The sequence below is a fragment of the Pseudophryne corroboree genome, unplaced genomic scaffold (assembly GCF_028390025.1).
Source record: "Pseudophryne corroboree isolate aPseCor3 unplaced genomic scaffold, aPseCor3.hap2 scaffold_1198, whole genome shotgun sequence".
Lineage (NCBI taxonomy): Eukaryota > Metazoa > Chordata > Amphibia > Anura > Myobatrachidae > Pseudophryne > Pseudophryne corroboree.
The window spans coordinates 1-23,851 of NW_026967823.1; the positions used below are offsets into that span (position 1 = coordinate 1).

The 23,851-nt window shown below is 48.4% G+C and overlaps 22 non-coding genes and 3 pseudogenes across 22 annotated transcripts; 22 read left to right on the top strand and 3 right to left on the bottom strand.

Annotated features, from left to right (window-relative positions):
- The first annotated feature begins 761 nt into the window (after window positions 1–761).
- Window positions 762–925, top strand: LOC134991059 (U1 spliceosomal RNA). The gene has a single exon (XR_010195509.1). It is a non-coding gene; the product is annotated as a U1 spliceosomal RNA (small nuclear RNA).
- A 152-nt stretch (window positions 926–1,077) lies between these two features.
- LOC134991025 (U1 spliceosomal RNA) lies at window positions 1,078–1,240 on the top strand. Its single transcript, XR_010195480.1, has one exon. It is a non-coding gene; the product is annotated as a U1 spliceosomal RNA (small nuclear RNA).
- A 674-nt stretch (window positions 1,241–1,914) lies between these two features.
- Window positions 1,915–2,078, top strand: LOC134991053 (U1 spliceosomal RNA). The gene has a single exon (XR_010195503.1). It is a non-coding gene; the product is annotated as a U1 spliceosomal RNA (small nuclear RNA).
- Window positions 2,079–2,220: 142 nt separating this feature from the next.
- LOC134991065 (U1 spliceosomal RNA) lies at window positions 2,221–2,383 on the top strand. The gene has a single exon (XR_010195515.1). It is a non-coding gene; the product is annotated as a U1 spliceosomal RNA (small nuclear RNA).
- A 670-nt stretch (window positions 2,384–3,053) lies between these two features.
- Window positions 3,054–3,217, top strand: LOC134991024 (U1 spliceosomal RNA). Its single transcript, XR_010195479.1, has one exon. It is a non-coding gene; the product is annotated as a U1 spliceosomal RNA (small nuclear RNA).
- A 3,240-nt stretch (window positions 3,218–6,457) lies between these two features.
- Window positions 6,458–6,621, top strand: LOC134991047 (U1 spliceosomal RNA). The gene has a single exon (XR_010195497.1). It is a non-coding gene; the product is annotated as a U1 spliceosomal RNA (small nuclear RNA).
- Window positions 6,622–6,773: 152 nt separating this feature from the next.
- On the top strand, window positions 6,774–6,909 carry LOC134991084 (U1 spliceosomal RNA; annotated as a pseudogene).
- Window positions 6,910–7,607: 698 nt separating this feature from the next.
- LOC134991051 (U1 spliceosomal RNA) lies at window positions 7,608–7,771 on the top strand. Its single transcript, XR_010195501.1, has one exon. It is a non-coding gene; the product is annotated as a U1 spliceosomal RNA (small nuclear RNA).
- Window positions 7,772–7,923: 152 nt separating this feature from the next.
- On the top strand, window positions 7,924–8,086 carry LOC134991076 (U1 spliceosomal RNA). Its single transcript, XR_010195526.1, has one exon. It is a non-coding gene; the product is annotated as a U1 spliceosomal RNA (small nuclear RNA).
- A 674-nt stretch (window positions 8,087–8,760) lies between these two features.
- Window positions 8,761–8,924, top strand: LOC134991049 (U1 spliceosomal RNA). The gene has a single exon (XR_010195499.1). It is a non-coding gene; the product is annotated as a U1 spliceosomal RNA (small nuclear RNA).
- Window positions 8,925–9,076: 152 nt separating this feature from the next.
- Window positions 9,077–9,239, top strand: LOC134991079 (U1 spliceosomal RNA). Its single transcript, XR_010195529.1, has one exon. It is a non-coding gene; the product is annotated as a U1 spliceosomal RNA (small nuclear RNA).
- Window positions 9,240–9,913: 674 nt separating this feature from the next.
- Window positions 9,914–10,077, top strand: LOC134991060 (U1 spliceosomal RNA). Its single transcript, XR_010195510.1, has one exon. It is a non-coding gene; the product is annotated as a U1 spliceosomal RNA (small nuclear RNA).
- A 152-nt stretch (window positions 10,078–10,229) lies between these two features.
- Window positions 10,230–10,365, top strand: LOC134991028 (U1 spliceosomal RNA; annotated as a pseudogene).
- A 698-nt stretch (window positions 10,366–11,063) lies between these two features.
- On the top strand, window positions 11,064–11,227 carry LOC134991058 (U1 spliceosomal RNA). Its single transcript, XR_010195508.1, has one exon. It is a non-coding gene; the product is annotated as a U1 spliceosomal RNA (small nuclear RNA).
- A 152-nt stretch (window positions 11,228–11,379) lies between these two features.
- On the top strand, window positions 11,380–11,542 carry LOC134991066 (U1 spliceosomal RNA). Its single transcript, XR_010195516.1, has one exon. It is a non-coding gene; the product is annotated as a U1 spliceosomal RNA (small nuclear RNA).
- Window positions 11,543–12,216: 674 nt separating this feature from the next.
- Window positions 12,217–12,380, top strand: LOC134991062 (U1 spliceosomal RNA). The gene has a single exon (XR_010195512.1). It is a non-coding gene; the product is annotated as a U1 spliceosomal RNA (small nuclear RNA).
- Window positions 12,381–12,532: 152 nt separating this feature from the next.
- Window positions 12,533–12,695, top strand: LOC134991027 (U1 spliceosomal RNA). The gene has a single exon (XR_010195482.1). It is a non-coding gene; the product is annotated as a U1 spliceosomal RNA (small nuclear RNA).
- Window positions 12,696–13,369: 674 nt separating this feature from the next.
- On the top strand, window positions 13,370–13,533 carry LOC134991054 (U1 spliceosomal RNA). The gene has a single exon (XR_010195504.1). It is a non-coding gene; the product is annotated as a U1 spliceosomal RNA (small nuclear RNA).
- Window positions 13,534–13,675: 142 nt separating this feature from the next.
- LOC134991067 (U1 spliceosomal RNA) lies at window positions 13,676–13,838 on the top strand. The gene has a single exon (XR_010195517.1). It is a non-coding gene; the product is annotated as a U1 spliceosomal RNA (small nuclear RNA).
- A 674-nt stretch (window positions 13,839–14,512) lies between these two features.
- Window positions 14,513–14,676, top strand: LOC134991050 (U1 spliceosomal RNA). The gene has a single exon (XR_010195500.1). It is a non-coding gene; the product is annotated as a U1 spliceosomal RNA (small nuclear RNA).
- Window positions 14,677–14,828: 152 nt separating this feature from the next.
- LOC134991073 (U1 spliceosomal RNA) lies at window positions 14,829–14,991 on the top strand. The gene has a single exon (XR_010195523.1). It is a non-coding gene; the product is annotated as a U1 spliceosomal RNA (small nuclear RNA).
- Window positions 14,992–15,819: 828 nt separating this feature from the next.
- On the bottom strand, window positions 15,820–15,982 carry LOC134991078 (U1 spliceosomal RNA). The gene has a single exon (XR_010195528.1). It is a non-coding gene; the product is annotated as a U1 spliceosomal RNA (small nuclear RNA).
- Window positions 15,983–16,450: 468 nt separating this feature from the next.
- On the top strand, window positions 16,451–16,613 carry LOC134991077 (U1 spliceosomal RNA). Its single transcript, XR_010195527.1, has one exon. It is a non-coding gene; the product is annotated as a U1 spliceosomal RNA (small nuclear RNA).
- Window positions 16,614–17,468: 855 nt separating this feature from the next.
- Window positions 17,469–17,604, bottom strand: LOC134991090 (U1 spliceosomal RNA; annotated as a pseudogene).
- Window positions 17,605–17,756: 152 nt separating this feature from the next.
- On the bottom strand, window positions 17,757–17,920 carry LOC134991041 (U1 spliceosomal RNA). Its single transcript, XR_010195491.1, has one exon. It is a non-coding gene; the product is annotated as a U1 spliceosomal RNA (small nuclear RNA).
- Between the last annotated feature and the right edge of the window lie 5,931 nt (window positions 17,921–23,851).

A 23,851-nucleotide genomic window follows, 5' to 3' on the forward strand; every position in this document is an offset into this window, starting at 1 on the left:
GTGTGCTGCCCCTGCGATTTCCCCAAATGTGGGAAACTTGACTGCATAATTTGTGTTTCCCCTGGTCGGCTCTCGTATAATTCAGATCTCTTTGTCTCAGGTCTCTCTCCAGCCTAGTTTGCTGTCTGTTTCCACTTCTCTTTTCTTGAGCCGCTCCCTTCTATGCCCTTGCGCACTATCCTGACTTCTCCTCCTGTCTGCTTACTTTGTGCCTTCCAACGCACAATGCGATCTACAGGTAGTGCTGCAGGGCCCAGACCCTTTTACTTGCCTTACAGAACAGCTCTGGAGCTGTTACAGTGCCCAGCTGCTGCAAGAAATCAGCTTGAATGCTTCAGGGGCTGGGGCATAGCCAACATGAGCCCCACACCAAAGGAGGGTGGAGGTGTTTAATGCAAACTAGGTGTCAGCCAAGCGCCGCAAAAGGCCACCATGCCCTGCACGCCCCTTTTCTCTTTTCATATGCAGACGAGGGTTGAAGCCAACTTTGACCCACTGCTTGGATGACATCACCATATGCAAATCCCTCTGCGGCAGGCCTTCCCCCAGGAATGCTTGCACTAGTTGTTGCATTTGGTTTGTTGTTTGGGGGTGCTTCAGTATTAGGCAGCCTTCTGCCCTCCCATGTTCATCTGAAAATATATGTTCTCCCTGCAGTTGTTGTCCCAAGATGAGAGTTCCCTTGTGCTGCCTCAGTTGAATCTCCTTTACTTGACAGAGATGTGCATGAGCAGCGGCCCTCCCCAGCCCTATTCCAAATCATACTTATTTTGCATAGGAGATACCATGGTCATGAAGATTTTTCTCCCAGGGTGAGGTTCATTCATTGCATTTTGGGTATGCTGACCCCTGTGATTTCCCCAAATGTGGGAAACTTGACTGCATTATTTGTGGTAGTGGGAGACTGTGTTTGTGCTTTCCTCTGGTCAGCTCTGGTAAAAGTCAGATTTCTTTGTCTCAGATTTTCCTTTAGCCTTGTTCTTCTTTCGAGAGTTCCCTTGTGCTGCCTCAGTTGGATCTCCTTCACTTTACAGGGGGGTGCCCGAGCAGCGACCCTCCCCAGCTCTAGCCCAACTCCTACTTTCCTGCCAGGTGAGATACTATGATCATGAAGGTGCTTCTCCCAGGGCAAGGCTCACCCATTGTACTCTGGGTGTGCTGCTCCTGCGATTTCCCCAAATGTGGGAAACTTGACTGCATAATTTGTGTTTCCCCTGGTCGGCTCTCGTATAATTCAGATCTCTTTGTCTCAGGTCTCTCTCCAGCCTAGTTTGCTGTCTGTTTCCACTTCTCTTTTCTTCAGCCGCTCCCTTCTATACCCTTGTGCACTATCCTGACTTCTCCTCCCGTCTGCTTACTTTGTGCCTTCCAATGCACAATGCAAACTACAGGTAGTGCTGCAGGGCCCACACCCTTTTACTTGCCTTACAGAGCAGCTCTGGAGCTGTTGCAGTGCCAAGCTGCTGCAAGAAATCAGCTTGAATGCTTCAGGGGCTGGGGCATAGCCAACATGAGCCCCACACCGAAGGAGGGTGGAGGTGTTTAATGCAAACTAGGGGTCAGACAAGCGCAGCAAAAGGCCACCATGCGCTGCACGCCCCTTTTCTGTTTTCATATGCAGACTAGGGTTGAAGCCAACTTTGACCCACTGCTTGGATGACATCACCATATGCAAATCCATCTGCGGCAGGCCTTCCCCCAGGAATGCTTGCACTAGTTGTTGCATTTGGTTTGTTGTTTGGGGGTGCTTCAGTATTAGGCAGCCTTCTGCCCTCCCATGTTCATCTGAAAATATGTGTTCTCCCTGCAGTTGTTGTCCCTAGATGAGAGTTCCCTTGTGCTGCCTCAGTTGAATCTCCTTAACTTGACAGAGATGTGCCTGAGCAGCGGCCCTCCCCAGCTCTATCCCAAATCATACTTATTTTGCATAGGAGATACCATGGTCATGAAGATTATTCTCCCAGGGTGAGGTTCATTCATTGCATTCTGGGTATGCTGACCCCTGTGATTTCCCCAAATGTGGGAAACTCGACTGCTTTATTTGTGGTAGTGGGGGACTGTGTTTGTGTTTTCCTCTGGTCAGCTCTGGTAAAAGTCAGATTTCTTTGTTTCAGAGCCTTGTTCTTCTTTTGAGAGTTCCCTTGTGCTGCCTCAGTTGGATCTCCTTCACTTGACAGGGGGGTGCCCGAGCAGAGACCCTCCCCAGCTCTAGCCCAACTCCTACTTACCTGCCAGGTGAGATACTATGATCATGAAGGTGCTTCTCCCAGGGCAAGGCTCACCCATTGCACTCTGGGTGTGCTGCCCCTGCGATTTCCCCAAATGTGGGAAACTTGACTGCATAATTTGTGTTTCCCCTGGTCGGCTCTCGTATAATTCAGATCTCTTTGTCTCAGGTCTCTCTCCAGCCTAGTTTGCTGTCTGTTTCCACTTCTCTTTTCTTCAGCCGCTCCCTTCTATGCCCTTGTGCACTATCCTGACTTCCCCGTCTGCTTACTTTGTGCCTTCCAACGCACAATGCAAACTACAGGTAGTGCTGCAGGGCCCACACCCTTTTACTTGCTTTACAGAGCAGCTCTGGAGCTGTTACAGTGCCCAGCTGCTGCAAGAAATCAGCTTGAATGCTTCAGGGGCTGGGGCATAGCCAACATGAGCCCCACACCGAAGGAGGGTGGAGGTGTTTAATGCGAACTAGGGGTCATCCAAGCGCCGCAAAAGGCAGCCATGCCCTGCACACCCCTTTTTTATTTTCATATGCAGACGAGGGTTGAAGCCAACTTTGACCCACTGCTTGGATGACATCACCATATGCAAATCCGTCTGCTGCAGGCCTTCCCCCAGGAATGCTTGCACTAGTAGTTGCATTTGGTTTGTTGTTTGGGGGTGCTTCAGTATTAGGCAGCCTTCTGCCCTCCCATGTTCATCTGAAAATATGTGTTCTCCCTGCAGTTGTTGTCCCCAGATGAGAGTTCCCTTGTGCTGCCTCAGTTGAATCTCCTTTACTTGACAGAGATGTGCCTGAGCAGCGGCCCTCCCCAGCCCTATCCCAAATCATACTTATTTTGCATAGGAGATACCATGGTCATGAAGATTGTTCTCCCAGGGTGAGGTTCATTCATTGCACTCTGGGTATGCTGACCCCTGTGATTTCCCCAAATGTGGGAAACTCGACTGCATTATTTGTGGTAGTGGGGGACTGTGTTTGTGCTTTCCTCTGGTCAGCTCTGGTAAAAGTCAGATTTCTTTGTCTCAGATCTTCCTCTAGCCTTGTTCTTCTTTCGAGAGTTCCCTTGTGCTGCCTCAGTTGGATCTCCTTCACTTGACAGGGGGTGCCCGAGCAGCAATCCTCCACAGCTCTAGCCCAACTCCTACTTACCTGCCAGGTGAGATACTATGATCTTCACTGTTAGGGCAATCAGGATGTGGAATTCCCTGCCAGGGAAGGTGGTAATGGCGGACTCTGTAATTGGATTTAAAAAAGGAATGGATACATTTCTGAATGAAAAAGCTATCCAAGGTTATAATACTTAAAATATCAACATGGTTAATCCGGGGGTAACATGAGTTATAGTAGCTAACTAGTCATAAAACATTATTCAGCAAGTATGTAGAATCATCACAACTTAAAACAGGTTGAACACGATGGGCAATTTGCCTCTATTCAACCTCAAAAACTATGTTACCATATGTTACTATATTACTATGTTACTGTAGTATACAGAACACCACAATGTAATGAGCAGTGATAGTGAGCACTGATGAGGATACTAGAACTGACACTGAGCAGCAAGATGCAGCACTGGACTATTAGTAATGTACTGTAGTATGCTGAGCACCACAATGCAGCACAAGACAATGAGCAGTGATACTGAGCACTGATGAGGATACTACTGAGAACTGACACTGAGCAGGAGAGACACACTACTAGTATTACTGAGCAGCAATAAGTAACCACTGATACTGAGCACTGATATTGAGATTTCCACTGAGAGAACATAGCCACGTCCTCTCCGCTCTCTCTTCAATGCACGAGTAAAAATGGCGGCAACGCGCAGCTCTTTATATGGAATCCGAATCTCGCGAGAATCCGACAGCGGGATGATGACATTTTCCCTTGTTCAGGTTTTCCGAGTCAGGCAGGAACAACCGAGCCTGCCTCGGACCAGTGTAAACCACGTGGAGTTCGTCGGGAATTCGGTTCTCGGAGAACCGAACCCGCTCCTCTATATATACTATATTACTATGTTACTGTAGTATACAGAACACCACAATGCAATGAGCAGTGATAGTGAGCACTGATGAGGATACTAGAACTGACACTGAGCAGCAAGATGCAGCACTGGACTATTAGTAATGTACTGTAGTATGCTGAGCACCACAATGCAGCACAAGACAATGAGCAGTGATACTGAGCACTGATGAGGATACTACTGAGAACTGACACTGAGCAGGAGAGACACACTACTAGTATTACTGAGCAGCAATAAGTAACCACTGATACTGAGCACTGATATTGAGATTTCCACTGAGAAAACATAGCCACGTCCTCTCCGCTCTCTCTTCAATGCACGAGTAAAAATGGCAGCAACGCGCAGCTCTTTATATGGAATCCGAATCTCACGAGAATCTGACAGCGGGATGATGACATTTTCCCTTGTTCAGGTTTTCCGAGTCAGGCAGGAACAACCGAGCCTGCCTCGGACCAATGTAAACCACGTGGAGTTCGTGGGGAATTCGGTTCTCGGAGAACCGAACCCACTCCTCTCTACCTTATACCCATCAATTGTTTTTATTTTCAATCTAAGCCCCTGCAGTTTTCTGTAAGCATCTGCTTCGCTATGATGATCAACAAGTCACAAGGGCAAACACTCAGGGCTTGAGGCGTAGATCTTAGGACCAGCTGCTACAAGCATGGCAGAGGTGTCACTATCACTGGTGACACCCAGAGAGGTGGCGAGGGAGATTGTAATGCAGTGCGCGCAGATAAACAGCGCAATGGTAAAAAGGAGGCATGGTTTCATAGGTAGGGGCGTGGCCTGGTGGCCTGAATCTACATTTTGTTGCTCCGGGTGTCCCGGGGGTTGGGGGCTGCACCCGGGGACTAGTGTGTGAGCGGTGCTGGCTCCTGCACAGTGACAGGGCATGGCCACCCAGCATGACGCCTCCCTTCTTGACCATGCTGTAATTGCAGTCGCACTGCAGTTCAGCGTGATCATAAAAAATGGTGTAGGCTCCTGCTGGTGCAGACTGTAGAGAAAAGCTGCTGTGACCACGCCCCCTGTGTCTCCTCCGTTGCAGACCCCATTTTGAAGCCTTGCCCCCGGACTAAGAGAAAAGAATGCCCTTGCGCACTATCCTGACTTCTCCTCCCGTCTGCTTAATTTGTGCCTTCCAACGCACAATGCGAACAACAGGTGGTGCTGCAGGGCCCACACACTTTTACTTGCCTTACAGAACAGCTCTGGAGCTGTTACAGTGCCCAGCTGCTGCAAGAAATCAGCTTGAATGCATCAGGGGATGGGGCATGGCCAACATGAGCCCCACACCAAAGGAGGGTGGGGGTGTTTAATGCGAACTAGGGGTCATCCAAGCACTGCAAAAGGCCGCCATGCCCTGCATGCCCCTTTTCTCTTTTCATATGCAGATGAGGGTTCCAGTCAACTTTGGCCCACTGCTTGGATTTACATCACCGTATGCAAATCCGTCTGCTGCAGACCTTCCCCCAGGAGTGCTTGTACTAGTTGTTGCATATGGGCCCTCATTCCGAGTCGTTCGCTCTGTAAATTTCATCGCATCGCAGTGAAATTCTGCTTAGTACGCATGCGCAATATTCGCACTGCGACTGCGCCAAGTAATTTTACAATGAAGAAAGTATTTTTACTCACGGATTTTTCTTCGCTCCGGCGATCGTAATGTGATTGACAGGAAATGGGTGTTACTGGGCGGAAACAGGCCGTTTTATGGGCGTGTGGGAAAAAACGCTACAGTTTCCGGAAAAAACGCAGGAGTGGCCGGAGAAACGGGGGAGTGTCTGGGCGAACTCTGGGAGTGTTTGTGACGTCAAACCAGGAACGACAAGCACTGAACTGATCGCAGATGCAGAGTAAGTCTGAAGCTACTCTGAAACTGCTAAGTAGTTTGTAATCGCAATATTGCGAATACATCGGTCGCAATTTTAAGAAGCTAAGATTCACTCCCAGTAGGCGGCGGCTTAGCGTGTGTAACTCTGCTAAAATCGCCTTGCGAGCGATCAACTCGGAATGAGGGCCATGGTTTGATATTTGATGGTGCTTCAGTATTAGGCAGCCTTCCGCCCTCCCATGTTCATCTGAAAAGATGTGGTCTCCCTGCAGTTGTTGTCCCCAGATGAGAGTTCCCTTGTGCTGCCTCAGTTGAATCTCCTTTACTTGACAGAGATGTGCCTGAGCAGCGGCCCTCACCAGCCCTATCCCAAATCATACTTATTTTGCATAGGAGATACCATGGTCATGAAGATTGTTCTCCCAGGGTTAGGTTCATTCATTGCATTCTGGGTATGCTGACCCCTGTGATTTTCCCAAATGTGGGAAACTCGACTGCATTATTTGTGGTAGTGGGGGACTGTGTTTGTGCTTTCCTCTGGTCAGCTCTGGTAAAAGTCAGATTTCTTTGTCTCAGATCTTCCTCTAGCCTTGTTCTTCTTTCGAGAGTTCCCTGGTGCTGCTTCAGTTGGATCTCCTTCACTTCACAGGGGGGAACCCGAGCAGCGACCCTCCCCAGCTCTAGCCCAACTCCTACTTACCTGCCAGGTGAGATACTATGATCATGAAGGTGCTTCTCCCAGGGCAAGGCTCAACCATTGCACTCTGGGTGTGCTGCTCCTGCGATTTCCCCAAATGTGGGAAACTTGACTGCATAATTTGTGTTTCCCCTCGTCGGCTCTCGTATAATTCAGATCTCTTTGTCTCAGGTCTCTCTCCAGCCTAGTTTGCTGTCTGTTTCCACTTCTCTTTTCTTGAGCCGCTCCCTTCTATGCCCTTGCGCACTATCCTGACTTCTCCCGTCTGCTTACTTCGTGCCTTCCAACGCACAATGCGAACTACAGGTAGTGCTGCAGGGCCCACACCCTTTTACTTGCCTTACAGAGTAGCTCTGGAGCAGTTACAGTGCCCAGCTGCTGCAAGAAATCAGCTTTAATGCTTCAGGGGCTGGGGCATAGCCAACATGAGCCCCACACCGAAGGAGGGAGGAGGTGTGTAATGCAAACTAGGGGTCATCCAAGCGCTGCAAAAGGCCGCCATGCCCTGCACGCCCCTTTTCTCTTTTCATATGCAGACGAGGGTTGAAGCCAACTTTGACCCACTGCTTGGATGACATCACCATATGCAAATCCATCTGCTGCAGGCCTTCCCCCAGGAATGCTTGCACTAGTTGTTGCATTTGGTTTGTTGTTTGGGAGTGCTTCAGTATTAGGCAGCCTTCTGCCCTCACATGTTCATCTGAAAATATGTGTTCTCCCTGCAGTTGTTGTCCCCAGATGAGAGTTCCCTTGTGCTGCCTCAGTTGAATCTCCTTTACTTGACAGAGATGTGCCTGAGCAGCGGCCCTCCCCAGCCCTATCCCAAATCATACTTATTTTGCATAGGCGATACCATGGTCATGAAGATTGTTCTCCCAGGGTGAGGTTCATTCATTGCATTCTGGGTATGCTGACCCCTGTGATTTCCCCAAATGTGGGAAACTCGACTGCATTATTTGTGGTAGTGGGGGACTGTGTTTGTGCTTTCCTCTGGCCAGCTCTGGAAAAAGTCAGATTTCTTTGTCTCAGATCTTCCTCTAGCCTTGTTCTTCTTTCGAGAGTTCCCTTGTGCTGCCTCAGTTGGATCTCTTTCACTTGACAGGGGGGTGCCCGAACAGCGACCCTCCCCAGCTCTAGCCCAACTCCTACTTACCTGCCAGGTGAGATACTATGATCATGAAGGTGCTTCTCCCAGGGCAAGGCTCACCCATTGCACTCTGGGTGTGCTGCCCCTGCGATTTCCCCAAATGTGGGAAACTTGACTGCATAATTTGTGTTTCCCTTGGTCGGCTCTCGTATAATTCAGATCTCTTTGTCTCAGGTCTCTCTCCAGCCTAGTTTGCTGTCTGTTTCCACTTCTCTTTTCTTCAGCCGCTCCCTTCTATACCCTTGTGCACTATCCTGACTTCTCCTCCCGTCTGCTTACTTTGTGCCTTCCAATGCACAATGCAAACTACAGGTAGTGCTGCAGGGCCCACACCCTTTTACTTGCCTTACAGAGCAGCTCTGGAGCTGTTACAGTGCCCAGCTGCTGCAAGAAATCAGCTTGAATGCTCCAGGGGATGGGGCATGGCCAACATGAGCCCCACACCAAAGGAGGGTGGAGGTGTTTAATGCGAACTAGGGGTCATCCAAGCACCGCAAAAGGCCGCCATGCCCTGCACGCCCCTTTTCTCTTTTCATATGCAGATGAGGGTTGAAGCCAACTTTGACCCACTGCTTGGATGACATCACCGTATGCAAATCCGTCTTCTGCAGAACTTCCCCCAGGAATGCTTGCACTAGTTGTTGCATTTGGTTTGTTGTTTGGGGGTGCTTCAGTATTAGGCAGCCTTCTGCCCTCCCATGTTCATCTGAAAATATGTGTTCTCCCTGCAGTTGTTGTCCCCAGATGAGAGTTCCCTTGTGCTGCCTCAGTTAAATCTCCTTTACTTGACAGAGATGTGCATGAGCAGCGGCCCTCCCCAGCCCTATTCCAAATCATACATATTTTGCATAGGAGATACCATGGTCATGAAGATTTTTCTCCCAGGGTGAGGTTCATTCATTGCATTTTGGGTATGCTGACCCCTGTGATTTCCCCAAATGTGGGAAACTCAACTGCATTATTTGTGGTAGTGGGGGACTGTGTTTGTGCTTTCCTCTGGTCAGCTCTGGTAAAAGTCAGATTTCTTTGTCTCAGATTTTCCTCTAGCCTTGTTCTTCTTTCGAGAGTTCCCTTGTGCTGCCTTAATTGGATCTCCTTCACTTTACAGGGGGGTACCCTAGCAGCGACCCTCCCCAGCTCTAGCCCAACTCCTACTTACCTGCCAGGTGAGATACTATGATCATGAAGGTGCTTCTCCCAGGGCAAGGCTAACCCATTGCACTCTGGGTGTGCTGCTCCTGCGATTTCCCCAAATGTGGGAAACTTGACTGTATAATTTGTGTTTCCCCTGGTCGGCTCTCGTATAATTCAGATCTCTTTGTCTCAGGTCTCTCTCCAGCCTAGTTTGCTGTCTGTTTCCACTTCTCTTTTCTTGAGCCGCTTACTTCTATGCCCTTGCGCACTATCCTGACTTCTCCTCCTGTCTGCTTACTTTGTGCCTTCCAACGCACAATGCGAACTACAGGTAGTGCTGCAGGGCCCACACCCTTTTACTTGCCTTACAGAGCAGCTCTGGAGCTGTTACAGTGCCCAGCTGCTGCAAGAAATCAGCTTGAATGCTTCAGGGGCTGGGGCATAGCCAACATGAGCCCCACACCAAAGGAGGGTGGAGGTGTTTAATGCAAACTAGGGGTCAGCCAAGCGCCGCAAAAGGCCACCATGCCCTGCACGCCCCTTTTCTCTTTTCATATGCAGACGAGGGTTGAAGCCAACTTTGACCCACTGCTTGGATGACATCACCATATGCAAATCCATCTGCGGCAGGCCTTCCCCCAGGAATGCTTGCACTAGTTGTTGCATTTGGTTTGTTGTTTGGGGGTGCTTCAGTATTAGGCAGTCCTCTGCCCTCCCATGTTCATCTGAAAATATATGTTCTCCCTGCAGTTGTTGTCCCAAGATGAGAGTTCCCTTGTGCTGCCTCAGTTGAATCTCCTTTACTTGACAGAGATGTGCATGAGCAGCGGCCCTCCCCAGCCCTATTCCAAATCATACTTATTTTGCATAGGAGATACCATGGTCATGAAGATTTTTCTCCCAGGGTGAGGTTCATTCATTGCATTTTGGGTATGCTGACCCCTGTGATTTCCCCAAATGTGGGAAACTTGACTGCATTATTTGTGGTAGTGGGAGACTGTGTTTGTGCTTTCCTCTGGTCAGCTCTGGTAAAAGTCAGATTTCTTTGTCTCAGATCTTCCTCTAGCCTTGTTCTTCTTTCGAGAGTTCCCTGGTGCTGCCTCAGTTGGATCTCCTTCACTTCACAGGGGGGAACCCGAGCAGCGACCCTCCCCAGCTCTAGCCCAACTCCTACTTACCTGCCAGGTGAGATACTATGATCATGAAGGTGCTTCTCCCAGGGCAAGGCTCAACCATTGCACTCTGGGTGTGCTGCTCCTGCGATTTCCCCAAATGTGGGAAACGTGACTGCATAATTTGTGTTTCCCCTCGTCGGCTCTCGTATAATTCAGATCTCTTTGTCTCAGGTCTCTCTCCAGCCTAGTTTGCTGTCTGTTTCCACTTCTCTTTTCTTGAGCCGCTCCCTTCTATGCCCTTGCGCACTATCCTGACTTCTCCCGTCTGCTTACTTCGTGCCTTCCAACGCACAATGCGAACTACAGGTAGTGCTGCAGGGCCCACACCCTTTTACTTGCCTTACAGAGTAGCTCTGGAGCAGTTACAGTGCCCAGCTGCTGCAAGAAATCAGCTTGAATGCTTCAGGGGCTGGGGCATAGCCAACATGAGCCCCACACCGAAGGAGGGTGGAGGTGTGTAATGCGAACTAGGGGTCATCCAAGTGCTGCAAAAGGCCGCCATGCCCTGCACGCCCCTTTTCTCTTTTCATATGCAGACGAGGGTTGAAGCCAACTTTGACCCACTGCTTGGATGACATCACCATATGCAAATCCATCTGCTGCAGGCCTTCCCCCAGGAATGCTTGCACTAGTTGTTGCATTTGGTTTGTTGTTTGGGGGTGCTTCAGTATTAGGCAGCCTTCTGCCCTCACATGTTCATCTGAAAATATGTGTTCTCCCTGCAGTTGTTGTCCCCAGATGAGAGTTCCCTTGTGCTGCCTCAGTTGAATCTCCTTTACTTGACAGAGATGTGCCTGAGCAGCGGCCCTCCCCAGCCCTATCCCAAATCATACTTATTTTGCATAGGCGATACCATGGTCATGAAGATTGTTCTCCCAAGGTGAGGTTCATTCATTGCATTCTGGGTATGCTGACCCCTGTGATTTCCCCAAATGTGGGAAACTCGACTGCATTATTTGTGGTAGTGGGGGACTGTGTTTGTGCTTTCCTCTGGTCAGCTCTGGAAAAAGTCAGATTTCTTTGTCTCAGATCTTCCTCTAGCCTTGTTCTTCTTTCGAGAGTTCCCTTGTGCTGCCTCAGTTGGATCTCTTTCACTTGACAGGGGGGTGCCCGAACAGCGACCCTCCCCAGCTCTAGCCCAACTCCTACTTACCTGCCAGGTGAGATACTATGATCATGAAGGTGCTTCTCCCAGGGCAAGGCTCACCCATTGCACTCTGGGTGTGCTGCCCCTGCGATTTCCCCAAATGTGGGAAACTTGACTGCATAATTTGTGTTTCCCCTGGTCGGCTCTCGTATAATTCAGATCTCTTTGTCTCAGGTCTCTCTCCAGCCTAGTTTGCTGTCTGTTTCCACTTCTCTTTTCTTGAGCCGCTCCCTTCTATGCCCTTGCGCACTATCCTGACTTCTCCTCCTGTCTGCTTACTTTGTGCCTTCCAACGCACAATGCGATCTACAGGTAGTGCTGCAGGGCCCAGACCCTTTTACTTGCCTTACAGAGCAGCTCTGGAGCTGTTACAGTGCCCAGCTGCTGCAAGAAATCAGCTTGAATGCTTCAGGGGCTGGGGCATAGCCAACATGAGCCCCACACCAAAGGAGGGTGGAGGTGTTTAATGCAAACTAGGGGTCAGCCAAGCGCCGCAAAAGGCCACCATGCCCTGCACGCCCCTTTTCTCTTTTCATATGCAGACGAGGGTTGAAGCCAACTTTGACCCACTGCTTGGATGACATCACCATATGCAAATCCATCTGCGGCAGGCCTTCCCCCAGGAATGCTTGCACTAGTTGTTGCATTTGGTTTGTTGTTTGGGGGTGCTTCAGTATTAGGCAGCCTTCTGCCCTCCCATGTTCATCTGAAAATATATGTTCTCCCTGCAGTTGTTGTCCCAAGATGAGAGTTCCCTTGTGCTGCCTCAGTTGAATCTCCTTTACTTGACAGAGATGTGCATGAGCAGCGGCCCTCCCCAGCCCTATTCCAAATCATACTTATTTTGCATAGGAGATACCATGGTCATGAAGATTTTTCTCCCAGGGTGAGGTTCATTCATTGCATTTTGGGTATGCTGACCCCTGTGATTTCCCCAAATGTGGGAAACTTGACTGCATTATTTGTGGTAGTGGGAGACTGTGTTTGTGCTTTCCTCTGGTCAGCTCTGGTAAAAGTCAGATTTCTTTGTCTCAGATTTTCCTTTAGCCTTGTTCTTCTTTCGAGAGTTCCCTTGTGCTGCCTCAGTTGGATCTCCTTCACTTTACAGGGGGGTACCCGAGCAGCGACCCTCCCCAGCTCTAGCCCAACTCCTACTTACCTGCCAGGTGAGATACTATGATCATGAAGGTGCTTCTCCCAGGGCAAGACTCACCCATTGTACTCTGGGTGTGCTGCTCCTGCGATTTCCCCAAATGTGGGAAACTTGACTGCATAATTTGTGTTTCCCCTGGTCGGCTCTCGTATAATTCAGATCTCTTTGTCTCAGGTCTCTCTCCAGCCTAGTTTGCTGTCTGTTTCCACTTCTCTTTTCTTCAGCCGCTCCCTTCTATACCCTTGTGCACTATCCTGACTTCTCCTCCCGTCTGCTTACTTTGTGCCTTCCAATGCACAATGCAAACTACAGGTAGTGCTGCAGGGCCCACACCCTTTTACTTGCCTTACAGAGCAGCTCTGGAGCTGTTGCAGTGCCAAGCTGCTGCAAGAAATCAGCTTGAATGCTTCAGGGGCTGGGGCATAGCCAACATGAGCCCCACACCGAAGAAGGGTGGAGGTGTTTAATGCAAACTAGGGGTCAGACAAGCGCAGCAAAAGGCCACCATGCCCTGCACGCCCCTTTTCTGTTTTCATATGCAGACGAGGGCTGAAGCCAACTTTGACCCACTGCTTGGATGACATCACCATATGCAAATCCATCTGCGGCAGGCCTTCCCCCAGGAATGCTTGCACTAGTTGTTGCATTTGGTTTGTTGTTTGGGGGTGCTTCAGTATTAGGCAGCCGTCTGCCCTCCCATGTTCATCTGAAAATATGTGTTCTCCCTGCAGTTGTTGTCCCTAGATGAGAGTTCCCTTGTACTGCCTCAGTTGAATCTCCTTAACTTGACAGAGATGTGCCTGAGCAGCGGCCCTCCCCAGCTCTATCCCAAATCATACTTATTTTGCATAGGAGATACCATGGTCATGAAGATTATTCTCCCAGGGTGAGGTTCATTCATTGCATTCTGGGTATGCTGACCCCTGTGATTTCCCCAAATGTGGGAAACTCGACTGCTTTATTTGTGGTAGTGGGGGACTGTGTTTGTGTTTTCCTCTGGTCAGCTCTGGTAAAAGTCAGATTTCTTTGTTTCAGAGCCTTGTTCTTCTTTTGAGAGTTCCCTTGTGCTGCCTCAGTTGGATCTCCTTCACTTGACAGGGGGGTGCCCGAGCAGAGACCCTCCCCAGCTCTAGCCCAACTCCTACTTACCTGCCAGGTGAGATACTATGATCATGAAGGTGCTTCTCCCAGGGCAAGGCTCACCCATTGCACTCTGGGTGTGCTGCCCCTGCGATTTCCCCAAATGTGGGAAACTTGACTGCATAATTTGTGTTTCCCCTGGTCGGCTCTCGTATAATTCAGATCTCTTTGTCTCAGGTCTCTCTCCAGCCTAGTTTGCTGTCTGTTTCCACTTCTCTTTTCTTCAGCCGCTCCCTTCTATACCCTTGTGCACTATCCTGACTTCTCCTCCCGTCTGCTTACTTTGTGCCTTCCAATGCACAATGCAAACTACAGGTAGTGCTGCAGGGCCCACACCCTTTTACTTGCCTTACAGAGCAGCTCTGGAGCTGTTACAGTGCCCAGCTGCTGCAAGAAATCTGCTTGAATGCTTCAGGGGATGGGGCATGGCCAACATGAGCCCCACACCAAAGGAGGGTGGAGGTGTTTAATGCGAACTAGGGGTCATCCAAGCACCGCAAAAGGCCGCCATGCCCTGCACGCCCCTTTTCTCTTTTCATATGCAGATGAGGGTTGAAGCCAACTTTGACCCACTGCTTGTATGACATCACCGTATGCAAATCCGTCTTCTGCAGAACTTCCCCCAGGAATGCTTGCACTAGTTGTTGCATTTGGTTTGTTGTTTGGGGGTGCTTCAGTATTAGGCAGCCTTCTGCCCTCCCATGTTCATCTGAAAATATGTGTTCTCCCTGCAGTTGTTGTCCCCAGATGAGAGTTCCCTTGTGCTGCCTCAGTTGAATCTCCTTTACTTGACAGAGATGTGCATGAGCAGCGGCCCTCCCCAGCCCTATTCCAAATCATACTTATTTTGCATAGGAGATACCATGGTCATGAAGATTGTTCTCCCAGGGTGAGGTTCATTCATTGCATTTTGGGTATGCTGACCCCTGTGATTTCCCCAAATGTGGGAAACTCAACTGCATTATTTGTGGTAGTGGGGGACTGTGTTTGTGCTTTCCTCTGGTCAGCTCTGGTAAAAGTCAGATTTCTTTGTCTCAGATTTTCCTCTAGCCTTGTTCTTCTTTCGAGAGTTCCCTTGTGCTGCCTCAGTTGGATCTCCTTCACTTGACAGGGGGGTACCCGAGCAGCGACCCTCCCCAGCTCTAGCCCAACTCCTACTTACCTGCCAGGTGAGATACTATGATCATGAAGGTGCTTCTCCCAGGGCAAGGCTCACCCATTGCACTCTGGGTGTGCTGCTCCTGCGATTTCCCCAAATGTGGGAAACTTGACTGCATAATTTGTGTTTCCCCTGGTCGGCTCTCGTATAATTCAGATCTCTTTGTCTCAGGTCTCTCTCCAGCCTAGTTTGCTGTCTGTTTCCACTTCTCTTTTCTTCAGCCGCTCCCTTCTATACCCTTGTGCACTATCCTGACTTCTCCTCCCGTCTGCTTACTTTGTGCCTTCCAATGCACAATGCAAACTACAGGTAGTGCTGCAGGGCCCACACCCTTTTACTTGCCTTACAGAGCAGCTCTGGAGCTGTTAAAGTGCCCAGCTGCTGCAAGAAATCAGCTTGAATGCTTCAGGGGCTGGGGCATAGCCAACATGAGCCCCACACCGAAGGAGGGTGGAGGTGTTTAATGCAAACTAGGGGTCGGTCAAGCGCCGCAAAAGGCCACCATGCCCTGCACGCCCCTTTTCTGTTTTCATATGCAGACGAGGGTTGAAGCCAACTTTGACCCACTGCTTGGATGACATCACCATATGCAAATCCATCTGCGGCAGGCCTTCCCCCAGGAATGCTTGCACTAGTTGTTGCATTTGGTTTGTTGTTTGGGGGTGCTTCAGTATTAGTCAGCCTTCTGCTCCACCCTCCTTTGGTGTGGGGCTCATGTTGGCCATGTCCCATCCCCTGAAGCATTCAAGCAGATTTCTTGCAGCAGCTGGGCACTGTAACAGCTCCAGAGCTGCTCTGTAAGGCAAGTAAAAGGGTGTGGGCCCTGCAGCACTACCTGTAGTTTGCATTGTGCATTGGAAGGCACAAAGTAAGCAGACGGGAGGAGAAGTCAGGATAGTGCACAAGGGTATAGAAGGGAGCGGCTGAAGAAAAGAGAAGTGGAAACAGACAGCAAACTAGGCTGGAGAGAGATCTGAGACAAAGAGATCTGAATTATACGAGAGCCGACCAGGGGAAACACAAATTATGCAGTCAAGTTTCCCACATTTGGGGAAATCGCAGGGGCTGCACACCCAGAGTGCAATGGGTGAGCCTTGCCCTGGGAGAAGCACCTTCATGATCATAGTATCTCACCTGGCAGGTAAGTAGGAGTTGGGCTAGAGCTGGGGAGGGTCGCTGCTCGGGCACCCCCCTGTTAAGTGAAGGAGATCCAACTGAGGCAGCACAAGGGAACTCTCAAAAGAAGAACAAGGCTAGAGGAAGATCTGAAACAAAGAAATCTGACTTTTACCAGAGCTGACCAGAAGAAAACACAAACACAGTCCCCCACTACCACAAATAAAGCAGTCGAGTTTCCCACATTTGGGGAAATCACAGGGGTCAGCATACCCAAAATGCAATGAATGAACCTCACCTCGACTGCTTTATTTGTGGTAGTGGGGGACTGTGTTTGTGTTTTCTTCTGGTCAGCTCTGGTAAAAGTCAGATTTCTTTGTTTCAGATCTTCCTCTAGCCTTGTTCTTCTTTTGAGAGTTCCCTTGTGCTGCCTCAGTTGGATCTCCTTCACTTAACAGGGGGGTGCCCGAGCAGCGACCCTCCCCAGCTCTAGCCCAACTCATACTTACCTGCCAGGTGAGATACTATGATCATGAAGGTGCTTCTCCCATGGCAAGGCTCACCCATTGCACTCTGGGTGTGCTGCCCCTGCGATTTCCCCAAATGTGGGAAACTTGACTGCATAATTTGTGTTTCCCCTGGTCGGCTATCGTATAATTCAGATCTCTTTGTCTCAGATCTCTCTCCAGCCTAGTTTGCTGTCTGTTTCCACTTCTCTTTTCTTCAGCCGCTCCCTTCTATACCCTTGTGCACTATCCTGACTTCTCCTCCCGTCTGCTTACTTTGTGCCTTCCAATGCACAATGCAAACTACAGGTAGTGCTGCAGGGCCCACACCCTTTTACTTGCCTTACAGAGCAGCTCTTGAGCTGTTACAGTGCCCAGCTGCTGCAAGAAATCTGCTTGAAAGCTTCAGGGGATGGGGCATGGCCAACATGAGCCCCACACCAAAGCAGGGTGCAGCAGATGGCTGCCTAACACTGAAGCACCCCCAAACAACAAACCAAATGCAACAACTAGTGCAAGCATTCCTGGGGGAAGGCCTGCCGCAGATGGATTTGCATATGGTGATGTCATCCAAGCAGTGGGTCAAAGTTGGCTTCAACCCTCATCTGCATATGAAAACAGAAAAGGGGCGTGCAGGGCATGGTGGCCTTTTGCGGCGCTTGACTGACCCCTAGTTTGCATTAAACACCTCCACCCTCCTTCGGTGTGGGGCTGATGTTGGCTATGCCCCAGCCCCTGAAGCATTCAAGCTGATTTCTTGCAGCAGCTGGGCACTGTAACAGCTCCAGAGCTGCTCTGTAAGGCAAGTAAAAGGGTGTGGGCCCTGCAGCACTACCTGTAGTTTGCATTGTGCATTGGAAGGCACAAAGTAAGCAGACGGGAGGAGAAGTCAGGATAGTGCACAAGGGTATAGAAGGGAGCGGCTGAAGAAAAGAGAAGTGGAAACAGACAGCAAACTAGGCTGGAGAGAGACCTGAGACAAAGAGATCTGAATTATACGAGAGCCGACGAGGGGAAACACAAATTATGCAGTCAAGTTTCCCACATTTGGGGAAATCGCAGGAGCAGCACACCCAGAGTACAATGGGTGAGCCTTGCCCTGGGAGAAGCACCTTAATGATCATAGTATCTCACCTGGCAGGTAAGTAGGAGTTGGGCTAGAGCTGGGGAGGGTCGCTGCTCGGGTACCCCCCTGTAAAGTGAAGGAGATCCAACAAAGGCAGCACAAGGGAACTCTCGAAAGAAGAACAAGGCTAGAGGAAAATGTGAGACAAAGAAATCTGACTTTTACTAGAGCTGACCAGAGGAAAGCACAAACACAGTCCCCCACTACCACAAATAATGCAGTTGAGTTTCCCACATTTGGGGAAATCACAGGGGTCAGCATACCCAAAATGCAATGAATGAACCTCACCCTGGGAGAAAAATCTTCATGACCATGGTATCTCCTATGCAAAATAAGTATGATTTGGAATAGGGCTGGGGAGGGCCGCTGCTCATGCACATCTCTGTCAAGTAAAGGAGATTCAACTGAGGCAGCACAAGGGAACTCTCATCTGGGGACAACAACTGCAGGGAGAACATATATTTTCAGATGAACATGGGAGGGCAGAAAGCTGCCTAATACTGAAGCACCCCCAAACAACAAACCAAATGCAACAACTAGTGCAAGCATTCCTGGGGGAAGGCCTGCCGCAGATGGATTTGCATATGGTGATGTCATCCAAGCAGTGGGTCAAAGTTGTGACAATGCTAAATTCCTTTGTCGTATAAACAACCCTTTATGAAGCTAAGAACACTGTACGCTGTTTACTGAAGAAGTACCGTAATGGTACGCTAGTTGCGTAACGATCGCTCAGCCGTAGGCGAGACGCTCAAGCGTCACGTTCGCTCACGGCCCAGGGATCACAGGACACGTTATTGGTTATGTCTAGGGTAATGATTCGCTATGGCGTAGCTTACGCTCGAGACCACGAGGAGGTCACCAGCGATGCAGACGCTCACAACACTATACCTTTATGATAAAACCTTATACCAATGAAATACACTGAATACCTTAATGTGAGTACAGGGTGTAAGTGCAACCTTGTGTAACCTGACTAACTACAAAGCTGCTTGAGCGTCACCGACGCTCAAGTGAACACTTATCACTATAGAAAATGCACAGATACTGGTTTAGGTTCCAAAGCCTATTAACTGTATTATATCTAATATACTTGTAAAAAGGGGATAACAGTACAAATGATACACTACAATATAACAGAGACTTCCTAACCACAGAACTAAACAATAAATACAAAAAGACAATACTACACTGACCTAAATGCAATACAATACAATACTATCTAATACAATACAATACTAGCCTAGTCTAGGGGAGATATGAGAGAACAGAACAGAGAGAGAGAGAGAGAGAGAGAGAGAGAGAGATGAGATGAGAGAAATTGGCTCACAGAAAGACAATGATTACGGAGAGAAACTTACGCACAAAGGGTATGATCGCCTGCGCCTCGATATCCAGCTCCCGGCTATCAGCAGATAACCGTTGATGAGAGAGTCAGAGCTGGATGTGGTCGGCCTGCCTATTTATGCCCCACACACAATGCAATCTCCTGGTCCTACAATCCCATTGTCCATTGGCCGAAGGAATTCGGCCCTGTATCATAACAAAAGGTCATAGGGTGATTCATACAGGTGGGCTGTGACGATTTCCAACAGCTCAGGTGGGTGGGAAACTGGGTTTCCCGCCGCATACCTGAGTATGTGTAATTGATAGAAATGGACATAAACTTCTTATGTCCATAACTATTCGCACGAGCGATTAATACGCTCCAAACCAACACCGGAATATTGCTAATTAAATACTCTTCCGATGGGTACCAAACACTGCTGTGTGATTCCTGTTAGACCCTTTGTACGATATAAAGAGGGATTCCTCAGCTCTGGGACATTGTATTTTAACCAAACTTTCAGAATCTATCAAAGGGACCATGATCTATAAACTACATTAATTGTGAACATTTGTAACGAATGAGTCGCACGCTACGACTACATAAACTCTACCGTAAATACGCATACCGCGCCTGCGAGTGCACGTTATTGCGGGTATGCGAATCCACGGGAGAGCGCATGCACGCGCAGCGCGGACCAGTGTGCGGTGCAAATATGGCAACGTGCATTGAGACATTTTTCTGACTTTGACAGTCCACCCTTTGGCAGTCAATAATAACTGCCACAAAACATTTAAGGAGAAAAATGTAAGTCAGGGGTTAATTGATTTCCATGGTTGGGTAGGGGAGGAGAGAGGAGAAGGTGTGAAGAGGGTATGACCTAGTGAGAAAGCAGAAGCATGTGTGTATGAGTCCATGTTTGGAGGGTCATGTATCATCGTGCCGTACGTGTGGTAAATCAAGCTTCGAGGTATTGCGAAGTATACATTTGAATTCCTCCTTATCCTGTGGTACAGGTCTGTGGATGGGCTGTCAAACTTTACCGAGCTCATTTCGGCTGTGGTTGTAACAAAATGGGGATGCACATTTTAGTTGATGATACATGAATGGGGGAGGTATGTGGTTGCTGATATCTGTGCCTGTATTCCCTATCGTCTATGTGTGTCGTTACCTGAGGGTTGTAGAGATGAAGATAAAGAACACTTACGAAAAATGCAATGATATTCTATGTCAGGGAAATGTACATCTGTCGTCGAAGTTGTTTTCGGTATCTGTTGAGAGTCGTCTTCTTTGCGCTGTATTGCTCCTTAGGCATGAGCAAATAGCTTTGTCTGAGCCATCAGATTTACAAAAATGTTGGGCTAGCGTGAGTTTAAAGATACTAGGGAAACTGGGGATCTATGGCAAAGTTCATCAAGTGTCCATATTTAAAGTTGTCAAATCTTCTTCTTTGGTCAATCCGTTGTCTGTATACATCTCGTCTCGTCAGCTTCCTCGTCCAAGGGGGTCTTTGTATCTGGGAGAAAAGCAGAAAAACAGGTGAAAGAAACGGACCGCATAATCGCATTTTTCATCACATTCTGGTTTCTATCATTGGGTCATAAATCAAATCCAGGTTAATTACAGTTTCCTCACTCGTCAAGCTCATCACTTTTGTACTTTGTTTGCACCTCATTAAAGCCTGCCCGCATCTAAATATCAATCCAATCGATATAACGACACCCAAGATACATAGTAGAAACTTTCCAACATCCATTATGACTCCTTGAGCCCACTCTCCTAAACCGGAGAACCAATTTCGCGGGTTCAACCATGACACCCAACCAGTCAGCTCATTACCTACAGCAGCAAGGGTGAGATTGTGTTTTCGACGAAATTCCCACTTCAATTGGAGAATATCGTCCATCTTTTGGTCTATGACCTCTACCGGATCCTCGGTGCTATTTGTGATATACGTGCAACACTTTATGCCGTACTGTGTTGCCAATGTAACACAATATCCGCCTGTTACTGCTGTAAGATAATTAAGAACCATCCTATGCTGAACTAGTTCTGTTTTGTAAGCTTGAAGTTCTCTTCCAGTGTATCTAAACGTGTCATCATACATTTCAGTGATATTATCTAACAAATTGGCGAGTGCGGAAATGTATTTATAATTCATCACTCCTCGAGCGGTACGAGTGAAATCTAACGCTACCAGAACCTGAATCCCGGTGGATTCATGGATAAGATCAGAGGCCGGATGCTCTAGCCTTTCTGACAGTTGTCTTTTAACTCGGTGCTCGTAATGAGTGTGAGTATAAGGAGCTTGGGCACCACGGTGTATGTCCTTCATTTTGTCATGTGTAACAGTCATCACTTCAGGCAATACTTTTCCAATATAACACAATCCTTCAGAGTTTGGGGCAAGCCACTTGTACGCCTTTCTCCCGCATATGAAATATGCATCATCGGGGAGAACATATGGGACGGAGAAGGACATGACCATGTTACAAACCTTCCAGGTGAAATCTCCTGACCCTAATTCTTCCAACTGCTTAATGCACGTATCGGTTTGTACGATATGTGCACAGTATCCTGGTGATACCTCTCCAACTCTAGTAATCCTATTTCCTAAGGTATATCGATACCGGAAAGATTTTCCTCTACTGGCTATGTGGCGTACGAGCTCTGTATCTGTAGGCATTCTATCTGCTCTGTGTGAAAAGGTCATGGTAAGGTTGCTCCATGACACTTCCCAATTTCCCGGTTTTCTGGGATTGGAGATGTTAAAACATAAGAGGGACCTATCCACATGGTATTGGTGGAGCTTCAAACTAGGAGGGCTGGAGATATTAAACCTCCGGTCCACCGGTCTCCCACCACTTAGCTCAAGTACCTCCCCTAACGTTAAAGGAAATGGTACTAGCCCTGATTTGCTGTGACCCTGAGGTACTTGAGAGCATACCCAACAATCTGTTTGGTTTAACACGTTACCCACTAAGGAGTGATAGTCACTCAATGGATGCCGGTCTATATGGATATTAAAACTAGATTGGCATTTCTTTATGCATCCATCTTCAACCAGATTATCACAGAGCCTACAGATACAATTTTCTTCAGCTAACAATCCATCACAATTTCTTCTATCGGATCGTTTTCTGATACTCGCCTTTGCTTGTTGGTTTGGTTGATCTTGGAAAACTACGCCTCCATCATCATAATCGGAACCCATTCCAGAACCTCTTTCGACCTCTATGGTACTCTCGCCGGAACAGACTGCTCTGGTCAACATCATGGTTAACATCAAAATCCGGATCACAGTCTCTTGGGGCAAGTCCATCTTTGAGGAGGAAATAGAGAAGAATGAGGAGGGGGAAAAAGAAATTTTAAGGGAGAGGGGCTGGGAAGTGGAGAAAAACAATAAAAGGGAGAAGGGAGTCGACAGCTGCTTTCGATTTTCAAGGCTCAGGTGCCGCCTCAATCCTCCTGGAACAGACACTCCAGTGATACAACCTCTACCGTCTGTTCCTTATCGCGGGACTTCTCTGGATCAGCAACCTTTTTGCAGTGGGATGAATGGACCCAAGTCTCTCTCTCAGCAACCTTCAATGCTGTGGTGCTAGTCAATAAGACCTGGTATGGTCCTTCCCATCTATCAATAAGACAACCTGAGCGTAGAAAATTTCGTATCATTACATAATCCCCAGGTTCAATGTCATGACAATTACTATCTGGTAAATCAGGAATCACCAACTTCAGATTATCATTTTGATTCCTCAACTGTTTACTCATGTTAATCAAGTACTTTACAGTTACTTCATTGTTACATTTCAAATCATCCTGAGGGTTAATCATGACATGCGGTTGTCGACCAAACAAGATTTCAAAAGGAGACAGATTAAGAGGGGACCTGGGAGTGGTTCTGATGCTATACAAAACAATGGGTAAAGCTTCTGGCCACGTCAATCCTGTCTCTGCCATTACTTTACTCAATTTATTTTTAATAGTGCTGTTCACTCTTTCGACCTTCGCACTCGCCTGTGGACGGTACGGAGTGTGTAGCTTACTATCAATACCCATCAATTTACACATTCCTTGAAAGACATCACCTGTAAAATGGGTACCCCTATCACTTTCAATGATTCTAGGGATACCATATCTACATACAAATTCCTGCACAATTTTCTTAGCTGTAAACATAGCGGTATTTGTAGCTGCTGGAAAAGCCTCGACCCAATTCGAGAAAACATCTATACAGACAAGTACATATTTCAAATTTCGACATGGGGGTAATTGAATGAAGTCAATTTGTATTACCTGGAAAGGGCCGCCGGCAGGTGGGATATGGGATGGTTCTGTAGGTATTGCTTTTCCAATATTCTTTCTCAGACAGGTAAGGCATGACATTGCTCTTTTACTCGCATGAGAGGAGAATCCTGGGGCGCACCAGTATGCTCTTACCAATTTGCACATCCCCTCCTTGCCTAGATGAGTCAGCCCGTGAGCTGCTTCAGCCAGACATGGAAGGTATGCCCTGGGGGCCACTGGTTTACCATGTCCATCCGTCCAGAGCCCTGAGGACTCCTGGCCATATCCCTTTGCCTTCCAGACTGCTCTTTCCTGTGTGGAACACAGATTCTGCATCTCACACAACTTCTGTGTGTTGATGGTATTAAATACCATCAACTGTGTGGTGTCTGTCCGTGTGGGGGTAGCAGCTGCAAGCTTTGCGGCTTCGTCTGCTCGGCTGTTACCAAGGGATACTGGGTCTTGGCTATATGTATGTGCTTTACATTTGATAACAGCCACTCTGTCGGGTTCCTGTATCGCTGTTAGAAGCCTTTTTATGTGAGCTGCATGCGCTATCGGTGTACCAGCTGCCGTCATGAAATTTCTGAGCCGCCATAGGGCTCCGAAATCATGGACTACCCCGAACGCGTATCTGGAATCGGTGTAGATATTGG